Below are 15,984 nucleotides of genomic sequence, written 5' to 3'. Positions count from 1 at the left end.
TCAAGTCAAGGCCCCACGTAGAGTGAACCCATGAACCGATGATGATTGACAGCGGCTCTGCCGGTGCATGTGGGAGATCAGCATACTGTTGGCATTTGTGGCAAGATCTCGATATCCACCGGGCGTCATCACCGAGTGTGGGCCAAAAGTAGCCTTGTCGCATTGTGCGATTGGCCAAGGATCTGGCGCCCGAGTGGTTTTCGTATTCTCCGCCGTGGATCCTTGCCAGCACGACCTTTCCCTCTTCTGGGGTTAAACAGCGGAGGTTGGGGTGGGTGAACCCCTGGCGGTAGAGCTTGCTATTCTGGATGTTGTAGCGGGTTGCTTTCCGCTTGAGCTGTCGCGCCTTGACTTTGTCCTCCGGCAATGTCCCGTTGCGCTTGTATTCGATAATCTCGTCCATCCAGCTGGGATTGACTTCAATGTTGAAGATCTCCGCCAGGGTCTTTGTGATACTTGGCTTGTCAAGGCACTCCACTCTTGTGTCCGCTGGACTCTGATGTGGCTGGGTGGTTGCCAGTCTCGCCAGTGAATCAGCCTTGGCGTTCTTTTCCCTGGGGATTTGTGTTATGGTATGAAATTTGAATTTTTTGAGCAATGTCTTGAAGTACCCCAAATATGCCGCTAACTGTTGGTCCTTGGCTTGGAAGCTGTCGTTGACCTGGTTAACGACTAATTGAGAGTCGCTGAAGATGTTGACGCTGTCAGCACCTGAGTCGATGGCGAGGAGTAGGCCGGCGATGAGTGCTTCGTACTCTGCCATATTGTTTGAAGCTTTGAAGTTGAATTTCAACGCGTACTCCACGTTCAGTCCCCCGGGTCCTGTTAAGATGACTCTGGCGCCGCCTTGGCGCTAGCGGAGCCGTCCACATGCAGGTTCCAGTCTGAATGTAGGGGAGCTGACACTTCAGCGGTTATCATTTCCGTTCAGGGCTCTGTCCCCGCGCCGGGTTCTGGCTGCCGCCCGGTGAGTTCAGCAATGAAGTCCGCCACCGCCTGGCCCTTCATGGCGGTTCTTGGTTTGTAATCAATGTCGAACTCACTGAGCTCAATGGCCCACTTGCTGAGGCGCCCCAAATGTTCAGGGTTCTGCATTACCTGCCTTAGCGGTTGATTGGTTAACACATGGATTGTGTGGGCCTGAAAGTATTGGCGGAGGCATCTGGCGGCAACGATGAGTGCGAGAGCGAGTTGCTCTAAGGAAGGGTATCTTGTTTCTGCTCCGTTCATGCCTCTGCCGGCGTAGAACACTGGGAGTTCTTCCTGGCCCTCACGCCGGACAATGGCGCAGCTTACCGCTGATATTGATACCGCTAGGTATATGTATAGTGTTTCTCCTTGCACAGGAACGGAAAGGAGTGGGATTGCCGCCAGGTACTCTTTCAAGCCCTGGAACGCCGCCTGACACTCTGGGTTCCAGTCGATGACCTTCTTGTGGGTCGTTTTGAGGACTTTGAAAAATAGGGCACACCTATCAGTGAGTCTGGAGATGAATCGAGAAAGGGCGGTTAACTTGCCCTGGAGGCACTGGACGTGTACCTTATACTCAGGGTCCTCCAAGTTGAGGATGGCTTGTACCTTGTCCGGGTTAGCTTCGATGCCTCGTTCGCTGACGATATAACCCAGAAATTTGCTGGCAGTGACGCCAAAGAAACACTTTTCTGGGTTGAGGCGCATACCATAGGCCAGGAGAATGGTTACTATGATCTTGAGGTTTGCCACATGTCCGCTGGCCTTTATGCTCTTGACCAGCATGTCGTCCACGTAGACCTCGATTATTTTTCCGCGATGTTCCGCGAACATGGCGTTCATCAGTCGTTGATAAGTTGCACCAGCGTTCTTCAGACCGAAATGCATAACATTGTAGCAGTAGAGGCCCTTGTCGGTGGTGAAGGTTGTGCACTCCTGGTCGTCGGGATGCATCTTAATCTGATTATAGCCGGAGAAAGCGTCCATCATGCTAAGGAGCTCATGCCCGGCGGTTGCGTCAACCAGTTGATCAATGCGGGGTAGCGGGAAACTATCCTTTGGGCATGCCTTGTTGAGATTTTTGAAGTCAACACACGTCCGCCACTTTCCGCTAGGCTTTTTGACCATGACCAAGTTGGAAATCCACTGGGGATAGATGACTTGGCGGATGAACCCAATGCCCTGGAGCTTGGCAACCTCCTCTCCTATTGCCCGGTACTTTTCCTCATCAAAGGCCCTCCGCTTCTGTTTGATGGGAAAAAAGGATGGTTTGATGGTCAACTTGTGTGTGATGATTTCAGGAGAGATACCTGGCATGTCTGCGTATGACCATGCAAAAAAGGTAGCATTGTCACGTAGAAATTGAGTGAGTTCCGCCGCCACCTCTGGGTCTAGTTGGGCGCCTATGCGGACTGTCCGCTCAGGGTGCTCGTCCGAGATGCAGACAACCTTCAACGACGTTTCCGGGTTGACCGGCTCCTTCTTTACATACTTCTTCTCCTCATCTCTAGGATCCTCGAAGATATTTGGTGGCGGTGCCTGATTACCCACCGTCAGGATTTCATGGCGGCGCATTGACCACGCTATAGTCGTTGAATAACATTCTCGTGCCAACTGCTGACTTCCCCTCACACAGCCCGTGCCATTGGGTGTGGGGAACTTCATGAGAAGCATGTATCCGGCGATGATGCACTTGAGCTTGTTGAGTGCCGGCCGTCCAATGATGGCGTTGTACGAGCTGAAACAGTCGACGACTATGAACTCTGTATGTACCTCCGCCATGCATGGACTGGTGCCAATAGTCAGCCGCATGTAGTTGGAACCCAGCGGTTGCGTGATGTCGCCGGAAAAGCTGAGCAGTGGCTCGTGATCCTGGAGTAATTTCCTGTTCCGCTTGAGGTGGTTGTAGCAACCGCTGAAGATGACGTTGACAGCGGACCCGCTATCCACCAGGATTCTCCCCACTGAAAATCTGCCAAGAATGGCGTCGATCAGGAATGGGTCGTCATGGGTTAAATGCACTCCATGCTCCTCCTCCTCTGAGAAGGTAATAGGTTCCCAACCTGACTTTGGGAGTTTGGCGGATCTCTCGTAGCGAATGTTGCAGACTTCCTTTGGGTGATTAGCGCGTGCATAGCGCTTCCTTGCCCTGTGAGACATGCTAGTGATTGGGGCACCGCCGTCGATGGTGTTGATGCGGCCCAAGGTCTCAATATTGGAGATCACAGGTGGCGGTTGGCGCACCTTGAACTGCTCCATCTTGCCGTCACTGTACAAGGTCTCAATGGCCGTTTTTAGAGCATCGCAGCTGTTGGTATTGTGACCGCTGTCCTCGTGGTATTTGCACCACTTGCCGGTGTTTCTTGGTTTTCCCGTTTTTTGGGTATCTTGGTGGGGGTGGCGGTGGGATCTGATCCTTGCACTGATTGTATATTTCCTCGTACGAGGCTGTGAGGACTGTAAACACTGCATACCGCTGAGAGGACTCCGCCTGTTTGTTGCGGTTATCCCCATGGGTTGGGCGGTTGCCCTTGTTGTAGTGTTGGTCCCTCTGCCGCTTGTTCTGGTGGTGGCCCTGCTGCCACTCCCGCTTTTTGTCAGTTGGCGGCGCTGAAGGGGTCTTGTTAGCGGTTTCCTGATGACTGGGGGATGGCTGTGTTGACTTTGTTGGTGTTGATGGTGGCGGTGGGGTTTCTCCATATGTGATGAATTCCGCCTGGGCGTGAATGACCGCCTCACTCATGACGTGGTCATGTGCCGCATTTGGATGATTGTAGTTGAGGTGATAGAGGAATGGCCCCTTGAGGAGTCCCTGCTTGAAGGCCGCCGATGCCATTGTTTTGTCTAGGTCGCGGCACTGAGACGCTGCCGCCCGCCATCTTGTGACGAATGCCTTCAGTGATTCGTCTGCCCCTTGCTTGACGCTGAACAACTGACTTGTGTTGTGATGTCCGGCGGACAATAAGATGAACCGAGAGAGGAAGGCGTGTGACAACGCATGGAATGAGTCAATGGATCCCGGCGGACACTCGAAGAACTAGTTCATTGCCTCACCATCCAACGTTTCGCTGAATAAGTGGCACAGGGTGGCGTCGTCAAATCCCTTGTTGTTGGTGACCTTCTTGAAGGTGTCCATATGGACGAAGGGGTCAGACATGCCGCTTTAATGTGACATCTTTGGGGTTTTTGCGTACGCTGGTCTGATAGCCTGCAGAATCACAGCGGTGAAGGGCCCAGGTCTGGAAGCGAAAAGTGGATTCTGAGTTGGCGCTGGGGCGCCCGACTCCGCCCGGATTAATCTCTGCTCCAGTTGTTGCATCCTTTCCAATATCTGGGTGGTTGCATCGCCGGCGGAACCAGCCTGGATATTCCGCTGGACCTGTCTGCGCCTTGGCGCAGGCGGATTGCCTTCAGTCCTCGCCCTAGCTTCAGAGCGGTTGGTATATGGCAGTGATTCAGCCTCCTGCTCCAACATTAGTTGGGGGATGGGCGGTGGTCCCATCCCCAATAGTTCAGGTGGATCCAGCGGTACCTGCATCTGTATGACTGGCCCCGGTACCAATGTGTCGGTGCCGGGCCGACTACGCCTGGTGCTACGTGATTGCTCGCTCTGCGCTGGATTGGCGGTGGCTTCCAGCGTCCTCTTCAGTTCATCAAAACGTGACATCAGCGTAGCCACTTGTCTTTGGGCCTCAGCCTTTTCTCTGCGCTCCTCCTCACGCTCTCTGTTTGCCTTGTGAAGGTCCGCCAGTGCCAGCTCGTACATAGTGGTGAGATCTTGGACCGATAGGCGGCTGCTGCTTGGATTTGCCTCACCGCCGGGGTTGTTGGCTGGGGTGGTGAATAGTGCGCGGTTAACGCCTACCGCTGGGTCGGGGGGTTGGGGAATGGCGGATTGGTCTGCCTGCTCTTCAGCGTTTCCCCCGCTACCGTTAGTCATGGTGATTGTGGTGGGATGACCTTTTGTTCAAGGGTTCCCATAGACGGCGCCAATGTTAATGCTCAAAGTCCGGCGGTAGCCGAACCTTCGTTTAACGCGGGTCCGGTGGGCGGACCGCTACTCTGTAGACTTGGTGATCTTCGCTAGCTGCTAAATGAAAGACAGGGCGTCAGAGGGAGACCGCGTTGGGCGGTCTTCACTTCTCCGATGCCTAAGTTAGTCCAAACATATAGACAGCATAACAATAAATGAGTAGTAAATGCGTAATTAATGAGGAGAGAGGAAAGAACTTTTTATAGGTGAGGAGGAGGCTGATCTTCTCCTTGTTTTCGATGTGGGACTGATGTGCTTCAGTCCCCATCTTTAGGAGCTACTGATGCTATCTTAGCACGGCGCGTGGCGGCGCGTCGGCGGTGATCCGAGGCTCAGGCTGTAGCCCGCCTGGCTGTGTATCTGTATGTTATTCCTTTGGCGGGAATTAGTACCTCTGGCGGTACAATGAGCGTAGCCCATTATAGCTAATTATGCTTGTAAATGTACATGTATGTACAGCTTGCTTGACTATAAAAGGGTCAATGACTTCAACAAGGATATGTTGCGCCTAAAGGCACGTCTAAATTTCTGTGGAAAGGAACTCACAGAAGATGATATGATCCAGAAGACTCTTTCTACTTTTCCTACTTCAGCAATTATACTAGCGAACCAGTATAGGCTGGAGTATGACAACAAAAGAATCACAACATTCAATAAGCTGATCAACCTACTGCAAGTGGCTGAGAGGCATAATGAGGTTCTTTTGAACAACAATGCCAGGCTTGTTGGGACAAAGAAAATTCCCGAGGCTAATTATGGCAAAGTGAAAGGTGGAAAGAACCCCAATGCAAAGGGGGTTGGACGTGCTGATCCCTACCCACGTGGCAACAATGTACCACGTGGAAAGGGACGTGGGGGTCGTGATATGGGTCGTGGAGGCCCTCCTAATGTATGGCGCAGTGATGGTGGTGCTGGCCCTAGTGGTCATGGAAACAAGGTGCAAAGGGCACCTAAGAACCCTTCAGTCAAACATGATAGAGTTGGCAATGAACCATGCTATAGGTGTGGAGTCATTGGACATTGGTACAAGAACTGCCAAGCAAGCAACAGAGTAGCAGCCAATTACAAGAGGCATAGGGAGTCTAAAGAACAAGAGGCTCGATCACTATATGGAAGAAGGAGGTCATGACCCAGACGTCAACCTCACAATTGCAGACTTTAATGGCAACAAGGAACTTGCTCAGTCAACTGATGCCCCAGATTTTGACTGATCTGCTTTATTTTATTTTACAAAAACAGTTGTGAAGGCATAATGCCTCATTTTTAATTAGACTATTACTTGGTCTTAAAGTTTATTTCAATAATGGTTTGATGAATTAGATTTCTGAACATGACCTTGATTTGATTATCGTTGGCTTATTAATAAATTTTGAATTTTATTCTGAAGCACTGAATTTATTCGATTTTATTTACTACACATATTTACATGGTTCGAAATAGCACTATAAAGATGTAAAGAAATACATCTAGAGAAAAATTATTTGAATGAAAAGACTATCATTCTACCTAAAATAAAAATACTCTAAAGAATATGAGATATGCTCTGTATGCACCAAGAGCTAATCGAACCTTGTTTCAAAGATATTCATGCCAACAGTTATCATGTAGAAACACACTGTGAGGATGGAACTGAATACATTTATATTACCTCTAATAAATGTGGAAGGAAACACATTTTAGAGAAACTTATGAGTCAATCTAGTGGATTGTACCTCACTACGATTCGGATTATTGAATCCTATGCTGTCACCAACAATGAAATGTGGGACACTGACTCATACAGGCTTTGGCACGACCGCGTAGGGCACCCCGGTCGTGACATGATGATCCGTATTTTAAAGAACTCATACGGACATCCTTTTTTCGAGTGAAAAATAAAATGGGAGAAAAATCCGCCACACTGCAAGGTGTCGGTCCTAGTACTGCTCAAATGCAGTCATTGCTTTCTGAAGTACCAGAAACACTACCTCCATCCCATTATGCCTCATTGACTATTTCAAAGGCAAATCACTCGTTTTGTAAAGCCTGCTCTTTAGCAAAAACAGGATCGAGACCTTCCTATGCTAAAGATACAAAACAAAACATTCCATTCTTACAAAGGATACAAAGAGATATATGTGGACCTATCCATCCAGAATGCGGACCATTCAAGTACTTTATGGTTCTGGTGGATGCTTCGACAAACTGGTCCATGTCGCTTTATTGTCCACAAGAAATGCTGCAAAACTCCTAGCATAGATTATACGTTTAAGGGCTCACCACCCTGATCACCTTATCAAGTCTATAAGGCTTGATAACGCTAGAGTTTACATCAAAAGCATTTGATGATTATTGCATGTCTATCGGGATCGATGTAGAGCATCATGTACCCCATGTGCATACACAAAATGGTCTCGCAGAAGCCACCATCAAAAGGCTACAAATGGTGGCTAGGGCATTGGTTATGCGCACCAACCTGCCTATATCTGCATGGGGTTATGCAATATTGCACGCAGCTTTACTTATTCGTTTCAGACCCACAGCTAGTCAACCATTTTCTGCGTACCATTTGGTAACTGGATATGAGCCTGACATTTCACACTTACGCATATTTGGTTGAGCAGTACATGTGCCTATTGCGCCCCCACAGCGCACCAAAATGGGTCCTCAGAGACGATTAAGTATTTATGTTGGATACGAATCCCCAACAACTATCCGCTATTTGGAACCCTTGACAGGCGATCTCTTTACCGCTAGATTTGCGGACTGTCACTTTGATGAGACAGTCTTCCCGTCGTTAGAGGGAGATAGGAAAAAGGATTTTCCAAGGGAACGACAGGAATTGTCGTGGTTTGTCCCCACTCTGTCTCATTTTGATCCCCACACTTCACAATGTGAAAGTGAAGTGAAAAGAATAATCGATCTTCAGAACGTAGCAGATTCGATGCCTGATGCGTTCACTGATATCACAAAAGTGACGAGATCACATATACCAGCTGCAAATGTGCCTACAAGGTTAGAAGTCCTCAACAAGGGCCACGATGCTGTAGATAGAGGCACTGCAACCCTACTTAGTGGAGGTGTGGTTGAGGTCGTGGCTTCCCAAAGGAAGAGGGGGGAGGCCACTTGGTTCGATTGACACTCACCCAAGGAAGAAGAGGGCAAGTAAGGCACAAACCAATCATCAATGTATAGAATCCCTCTTATGAGATTGTCTCTGATTATAGTTATGTCCATGAATCAATACTGGAGGACGCTCCGATGTTTAAAATGATTCCAGAGAACAAAGAAATCTCAAAGGATTATGAGAGTGCGTATGAGTTGATAGAAAGATCTTCCATACACATTGATGATATATACTGTTGCTCAAGGAATCATAGAGCACGATGATATCGAACCACGCTCTGTTGCAAAATGTCAACAAAGAGCATATTGGCCTAAATGGAAAGAAACAATCCAGGCAGAATTAGATTCTCTGACAAAGAGACAGGTATTTGGTCCGGTAGTGCTAACCCCACCAAGTGTAAAGTCTGTAGGACATAAATGAGTCTTTGTCAGAAAGCGTAATGAGAAGAATGAAGTCCTGAGGTACAAGGCTCGCCTTGTGGCGCAAGGTTTCTCACAACGCCCTGGAATTGACTATGAGGAGACATACTCTCCCGTAATGGACGTTATAACGTTCCACTACTTAGTTAGCTTAGTAATTTCCGAAGGACTGGAAATGCAGCTCATGAATGTGGTTACTACATATCTCTATGGGGATCTAGATACAGAGATATATATATATATATATATATATATATATATATATATATATATATATATGAAAGTTCCTGATGGCCTTACATTACCCAAGTCAAGTGACTCTAAACCACGGAGTGCGTTTGCAATTAAGTTGAAACGCTCACTTTACGGAATGAAACAATCCGGGCGGATGTGGTATACCCGTCTAAGTGACTACTTGATTGGGAAGGGATATAAGAACGATGAAGTATGCCCCTGCGTATTCATAAAGAAAACAAGTTCCGGATTTGCAATTGTAGCTGTATATGTCGATGATATGAACATAATAGGTACTCTTGATGAAATAAGAGAAACCGTGAGCTACTTGAAATCCGAATTTGAGATGAAAGATCTTGGGAAAACTCGATTCTATCTAGGCCTTGAACTAGAACACCGAGTTTGTGGAATACTAATCCACTAGTCTGCGTATGTCCAAAAGTCAGGCGATATAACATGGACAAAGCGCATGCTGCTAGCACTCCCATGATCGGTCGAAGCTTGGATGCAAGGAAAGATCCATTTCGTCCCACTATGCCAAAAAGGCCTTCAGACGACACACATCAGACGACATAAGTTTTGTTTTATGTCGTCTGGGTTTTTCAGACGACATAATTTTTTTTTCGGTTGTCTGAATATACACTAAAACCATACTGGTTTAGTTTGGAAAAATGGTGAGCATTCAGACAACACATTTGTGTAGTTGTAGAAGGTGGTGATTTCCTATCTCAAATTTGGATAAATGGTGAGAATTCAGACAACACATTTGTGTAGTTGTAGAAGGTGGTGATTTCCTATCTCAAATTTGGATAAATGGTGAGAATTCAGACAACACATTTGTGTAGTTGTAGAAGGTGGTGATTTCCTATCTCAAATTTGGAGGGATATCCAAAAGTTGATTAATTCTTTTCCCTCTCAAATAGCTGTATGCCTTAGTTGACTGGAATATGTTGTGACATTTAGACAATATTTAATTGTTGTCTAAATGTGGGGGTTGTTTTAAATTTTCCTAAGTTATTTGACTTGTGCTATTTGACATATATCCCTCGCAATTAAGTCACTTTCTGTCCTTCTCGCTCGATCAGTCAGCTCTCTCATCTCGATCTAGAAACCGCGAAACCTAAAACACCAGCCTCGCTCTCTCCTTTTCACTTAGCTGTCTCAGCTCTCTCCGATCTCGGTTCTCTTTCAGCCAATTTCGATTCGGTTATTTTCAATTTGGGGATGGGGTGCCTTTCATCATCGTTCAGTGTTCCGGTTACATAAAACCCAGACCTCTCTCTCTCTCTCTTTCAGCCTCCTTGATAGACGACGACGGCGAAACAGTCTCATCTCGACCTAGAACCCGTGAAACCTAAAACACCAGCCTCTCTCTCTGTCCTTTTCACTTAGCTCTCTCTGATCTCGGTTCTCTCTCAGCCAATTTCGATTCGGTTCTTTTCAATTTGGGGAAGGGGTGCCTTTCATCCTCGTTCAGTGTTCCGATTACTTAAAACCCAGACCTCTCTCTCTCTCTCTCAGCCTCCTTGATAGACGACGGCGGCGAAACGGCGGCATTCAATGACTTTGCTTGGTGTCTCCTTCAATCCGAAGTCAATCACTCAGTGAGTCATCGTCTTCTCTCTCTCAATCTCTCATGGACGGTCGCCGGTACTAGCCCTAGCTCTCCCTCTGTTCTCGAAGCTCGACTGCACCATTGAAGCTTTGTTTTGAGAAAGGTATTGGCTTTAGTCAATTTTTCTGGGATTTATATGATCTGGGTTTCTTTCAATTTCGTTTTTATTGGGTTTTTAATGCATGTGTTTTGTTTCTCAATAGATGAAATAAGTTTAATTGAAACACGGTTGTTTTGCAGATCTATACCTTCAAATTCTTCACCCCGAAGCAATCAAGAGCCAACACAAGAGTTCCCTACAAGAAAGATTAGTTTGCTATATCGACCATTGGGGCTTGGTTGGTGTGATTGTAGCAAGGTTAGTCCTTTGTACACTTTTGAACTGATTTTGTTAATAGCAGATTAAGAATGGGGAGGACACCGTCCCGATAAGCATGGTTGATTTTTTGAAGAACCAAAAACTGAATTGAGTTTGGTGATTGAAATAATTTTATGGTCTATTTTGTTGCCCAATGAATTGAATTAGTGCAGCAGTGGAATGGTATTTGTGTATGTCAGTAATCTAGTTATGGTCCTATTTAGATTGTTGTTTATCAGTGTAAGTGTGATATCCTGCACCCGATTGATGCTTTTTTGTGTTTTTCTTTTTGGTTTCGATAATACAGATTAAAGTCTAATTGAATTTCTTTCTGGGTTCTATATTTGATCGGTGAAGGATTAAAGCTTTGTTTAGACGAGGCAAAACAATTAAAGTCACTCCCATTATAGCCCAACAATTTGAAGCAGGAGGTGAATGAGAGCTTTCCATTTGGGCGATTGCTACCGAGACCCCAGAATTTCGAAGATCTGTGTTCGAGGTCTGAGTTTTTTTTTTTTTTGGATGTTATTGATGACTATAGTTGTTTTCAGTTTTTCATTATCCAAAAGATTAAAGCTTTGTTTTTTGAATTACACTTGCCTAAGAGCTGTGGCTTTTGATATTCTGAAACAACAATAGCCTAGAGTATGGACATGTGCGTGGTCTAGGCAAGCAATGCATTAGTTGGAATTGATTGTAGGAACACTCAGATTACACGAGTGAGTTGGGTTTGATTGGTTTGCTATTTTTGAGGTACAGTGATGTTGTTTGAATTCTGTGAAATCAAATATAATGATCATTGCGTTTACAAACATAAAGAAGTTTTACTCAAGGGTAATGACCGTTGTCTCTATGTGGGAAACTGTAAATGAAAAGGAGTAGTGTGAATTTGAGTGGTTAAAAAATAAATTGACATTGAAATTGAGATAAATGAGTATGCAAGGATTTTCATTTCCCCTTCGATTTTATGTTTTCAGATATTGAATCTATGAATTTGAAATTGCAGATTCCTGGCTCAATTGTTTCAGATTTTCGGATCTGCTTCAATTTGATTGATGAGCTATGTTTATATTTGACAACCTGTCATTATTGATTTGATAGAGGTTCTTACTTTTTATGACTGTTGGTAAAGGAAAAAAAGAAGTCATATTTCTTTGTTCTCAATTGATAATTTTAGCTGTTGAAAATCCTGTTATCACTTTGATACCTTTCATGCTCTTTTTAATAGAAGTGCCTAATATTACCTCTTTTCTCTTGCTTAGTGCTATACCTTAGACATGCTCTTCCTTTTGCAGGTAGCTGAGAGCTTGGAGCTGGTAAGAAGGAAATTAATTGTTGTTTGATAAAGAGTGAAAGCATTTCGTGCTTGGTAATTTCCCTGGATCTATGATGCTTTGCAATTTTGAATCTGATTAGCTTTTACCACTTTTGCACCTTCAGTTTGCAGTCTTTTTACATGTACAGATTACATGTCGTGTTTCGTGAGACCAGTGAAAATTGAGTTATATGGTACTTCATGTTAATGCACTTGAACATGGAAATTCACTGAAATACCAATTCATTTATCTTATCAGATTTGATGTCAAATACATGCAAGTCATACTTTACATCAGAATTGATCCGTGTATTCCATAATGATGAATGATTGGACTAACTTGCTAACGTGAACACCCATGTCTGCATAGAATGCAAGTTTAGTCTATTTCTAATGTCTGAAAGTGCATTGGCATGAGAAATATTGGGTAGTCATGGTTTTATCTCATGACCTCAGATCCAAACTTTTCTATTATTTTTCTTAATAACGTATGCTTGAACATATCATAACTACTCTTTCACGTAGGGGCGTTTGAGTTCTGCATTTATGTTGTTTTGTTCTTTTTTTTTTTTTGTCCAGGGCATTTAATTGAAGAAAGGAACCAAGTATATTCTTTAGAAAACAAGTTTAATTCCAAATTCAAGTAGGCATAGAGAGATATAACACACAACATCAGGTATCGAACATATCAGTCTTCAATATATACATATATAATATATACATATATTTTAGATTCTGCTTCTTATTTGATATATATATATATATACATATATATATATATATATATTCTATTTCATTTCCAGTGTATTTTGTATTAATCTCATACTCTGCCTCTTATTTGATTGTGCCTTCTATTTTATTCGTATTCTGCCTATGTGATTGTTAACCCATCTCTGTGATAGTATCCCCCCACATTAGGATTAGCCTGATAGTAACAAGAGCGTTCGGTGAAATTACCAATCCTTTACCAACTTGCTAATGCCTCATTCCAACTGATCAGTCTCCATGCAACCAAAATTTTAGTTTATTTATATATGATTTGTATCCTTTTTCCCCAAGGAATATTAAGAAAAATTACACCTATGAGTTTATCCAAATAATAAAAGTTTGTCTCTGGTGCTGTATGAAAGTGCAATGTTTTAATTTGATGGACTATGGTATTGGTTTTTTAATAGCTTTAGAAACTCAAAAGATAAATCACTTCTCTAAACTAATATGTTCTCATTGAGCTTCAATTTTTCTGTGAAGTGAAATTTTTTTGGTGCATGGTTTCTTTAGAGCATAATTTCATTCCCTATTATTGTTGCCAATATATTAGGTTTGACTATTAACAATGCATGTTGCTATATTCAACTATCTTTATATTCATCAATATACAGAAAAGAGTTTCTCATGAAAATCATCTTCATATTTCTGTAACAGAACTCTCTGAGATGGGATCCTTATATTAGTTCTAATTTCAATGTCTTTTCAATATAGATTATTTGTTAAGCTGTATTGTTTCAAAGTTTCTAATCATATACTTGGAATTCTGTAATTGCACGTAGAAATGCTTTGTGGGAGATTTGGCATGCTGGTCCTATATGGGTTTGAGAAAGCTAATTAACCATCAAAAGTGCAGGCAGTCATATATCTTTCTTGCATCTTTGGTTCTCGGATTTGCCTGTGTAATTCATCAAGTGCAAGAGGCCTCCAAGTACAAGGTAGAATTTGGATCTATTCCTGTTTTATGGTTTCTTCATTTTCTGGACACTCTAATCTTTGTTTGCTGACTATACAAAAGTGTATTGTATGTGGGGTTAAGCAATATATCTGAGTTTTCAATTAATATTTCGACTCTAGCAAAGTATCCCACAAGGCTCAATTTTAGATCAGACTATATTACTGTATTTGTAGAAGCTGGGGAACTCACCTGGACACCCTTTGTTGTTATACTATACCTCTGATTCGGTGTCTCTTTTTATAGTTGACTCAAGTAACTTATATCTTTATTTTTAGGCCCTTCACTGTCATCAAAAACAGGAAGTCTTTGTTTGAAGATTTAGAAGCACATTACTAATACAAGTAAGAGGTTGTTATACATAGATTTAGTTACCAACTTTGCTTACCCTACGATAGTCATTCTGTGATCAACTCTGTTTCTAACAATAGTCTCTTTGTCAAACAGGTGTTAAGAAGCTTCACATCTCAGGCATTGAAAACTTCCAGAATGCACAGTATTAGTTGTGTCACCTATGAAGCCAGATTCCTCTGCTTCAACAATTCTGTAAGTTCCATGCTTGGGTCAACAACATGAGTTATTTAATGATTAAATAAATTGGGGTATTGGTAAACTGACAGAATCGGGTATACCCAGTCAGTGTCATTAATGGTGTATAATTATGTTTTATAGGTAGACATGAGGAAGGCGAATATGGATTTTTTGCATCCATGTACTGCTAATAGAGTAACTGAGCTTCCCGGGTTTAAAGATGAAGTTCATATCAGTGTATACCCATCCTCTTCACTCCCTCATGTTTATCAGTGTATGTGTTCCCCATCTAGCTAACTATTTATATTTGCATTTTTCTAGTTCAGGCAAGGTTTATTAGGTACTGAAAATATTTATTTCTTTCAGGGCATTCCGGAGCAGATGGGTGATAAGACTTGTGGATATTGGATTATGCATTACATGAGGGATATAGTAGAGGACAAAAACCAAGAGTGGAGTGCTAAGGTAATCAGTAACTAATTTATTGTACTAGTGATTTATTGGATTAATTATCCATTGTGATGCATAACTAAGCTTTTGTCCTTGCAGTGGGAAAGAAAAGCAAATCACTATTACACAATGGAGAATGTTGATGTTGTCCGGGCAGAGTGGGCAAAGTATGTTATGAAGTTCAAAGATAACTAGTGCATGTGTAGGTTTATTAACTAGTGCATCAACTTTTGGACATTGATAGTTGATATATATATATATATATATAGGCCAGATTTTGATTGCAGTACTGCTAGCTATTTTGCTATGTTGTTTAGTTGGTTGCCCACATTGTGTTGTGCTTCTGGCTTATTAGCAAGCAGTACTGCATGCATATATTTTGGTGGCTGCCCAGTTTAGTATATATGGGCCGTTTAGAACTGATGTTGATGATTAGAACTGTGATGTTGATGATTAGGTTCTGATGTTGATGATTAGAACTATGTACATGAGACAATGGTGGATTAATGGAAATTGCAATGAATGATTTTGGATGTGGATTTTATGGTTTCAGAAATAGCCAATTTTAATTTCCAGAATGCATGCATACCAATTGTACAGGGGACTACTAAAATGTGTCATTACAAACTGCAAGCTACAACAAAAGCACACCAAAATGTGTGGTTGCAAATTTTAACGTACTATTAGTGGTCCTTGTTATATTCAGACCACAAAAATTTGTCGTCTAAATAATCTCAAACGACAGTAAATTGTCGTCGTAATGAAATTGACATAACAGAAATCTATTGTCTAAACCATTTCCCAACATCACATATGTATAATTGAAAAATCTTTCACACAACACTTAAATGTCATACAAATCAACCATAGAACGACACTTAATTGTCCTCTTATACACTTTACGACCACATATAATTGTCGTGTAAAGTAAATTAGCACAACCTTTAAGTGTTGTTGTATGAGAGAAGACACTACATATGAGTCTTCATATTTCTTATTTAAGGGCATTCAGACCACACAAATAAGTCTTGCAATATGCTTCACAGAATAGTATTTCAAAAAATATGTCATTGTTTTGTTTATCAGACAATACAAAACCGTTGTTTGAATGCTTTTAAAGAAACAGATCACAATGTTCCCAAAATGCAAAACTCATCAGACGACACATTTTTTATGTCGTCTGAAAATTCAGACGACAGAACTCTTCTGTCGTTCGATACGCCCAAGACACGAC

The 15,984-nt window shown here is 43.0% G+C and overlaps 1 long non-coding RNA gene across 5 annotated transcripts; it reads left to right on the top strand.

Moving 5' to 3' along the window:
• Positions 1-9,812: 9,812 nt before the first annotated feature.
• Positions 9,813-15,005, top strand: LOC133733229 (uncharacterized). 5 transcript variants are annotated; one of them, XR_009857581.1, is made up of 11 exons: positions 9,813-10,479; positions 10,617-10,734; positions 11,092-11,233; positions 12,030-12,103; positions 12,629-12,725; positions 13,671-13,752; positions 14,048-14,113; positions 14,217-14,315; positions 14,442-14,574; positions 14,667-14,765; positions 14,850-15,005. It is a non-coding gene; the product is annotated as an uncharacterized LOC133733229 (long non-coding RNA). The 5 variants fall into 5 exon arrangements; XR_009857577.1 differs by having other exon boundaries at positions 13,597-13,752; XR_009857578.1 differs by having other exon boundaries at positions 13,597-13,752; positions 14,048-14,120.
• The last annotated feature ends 979 nt before the right edge of the window (positions 15,006-15,984 follow it).

This window comes from Rosa rugosa, chromosome 2, assembly GCF_958449725.1.
Source record: "Rosa rugosa chromosome 2, drRosRugo1.1, whole genome shotgun sequence".
NCBI classification, from domain to species: Eukaryota; Viridiplantae; Streptophyta; class Magnoliopsida; order Rosales; family Rosaceae; genus Rosa; species Rosa rugosa.
Note: the sequence above shows the minus strand (reverse complement) of the source record. Positions and strands in the feature narration are given on the sequence as shown.